Source organism: Camarhynchus parvulus, chromosome 18 (genome assembly GCF_901933205.1).
Source record: "Camarhynchus parvulus chromosome 18, STF_HiC, whole genome shotgun sequence".
NCBI classification, from domain to species: domain Eukaryota; kingdom Metazoa; phylum Chordata; class Aves; order Passeriformes; family Thraupidae; genus Camarhynchus; species Camarhynchus parvulus.
The window spans coordinates 2,077,353-2,077,675 of NC_044588.1; positions in this window are offsets into that span (position 1 = coordinate 2,077,353).

Sequence of the window (323 nt, forward strand, 5' to 3'; positions counted from 1 at the left end):
TGAGGCCCTGAACAGGCTGTCCAGAGAAGCTATGGCTGCCCCATCTCTGGAAGTGTTCAAGGGCAGGTTGGACAGGGCTTCGAGCAACCTGGTCTAGAGGAAGGTGTCTCTGCCCATGGCAGAGGGGTGGAACGAGATGGGCTTTAAGGCCCCTCCCAGCCCAAACCACTCCGTGACTGTTCCCGCGACACGCTCAGGTGCCGCAGCCCCGACTGGGCAAAATGGCGGCGGCGCCGTGAGGCGTCACGACACAGGCCGGTGGGGGCGACCGCGAGCGCATCACGTGAGCGCCGCCCGCCCTGCTGGCGCGGTGTGTTCTGGGA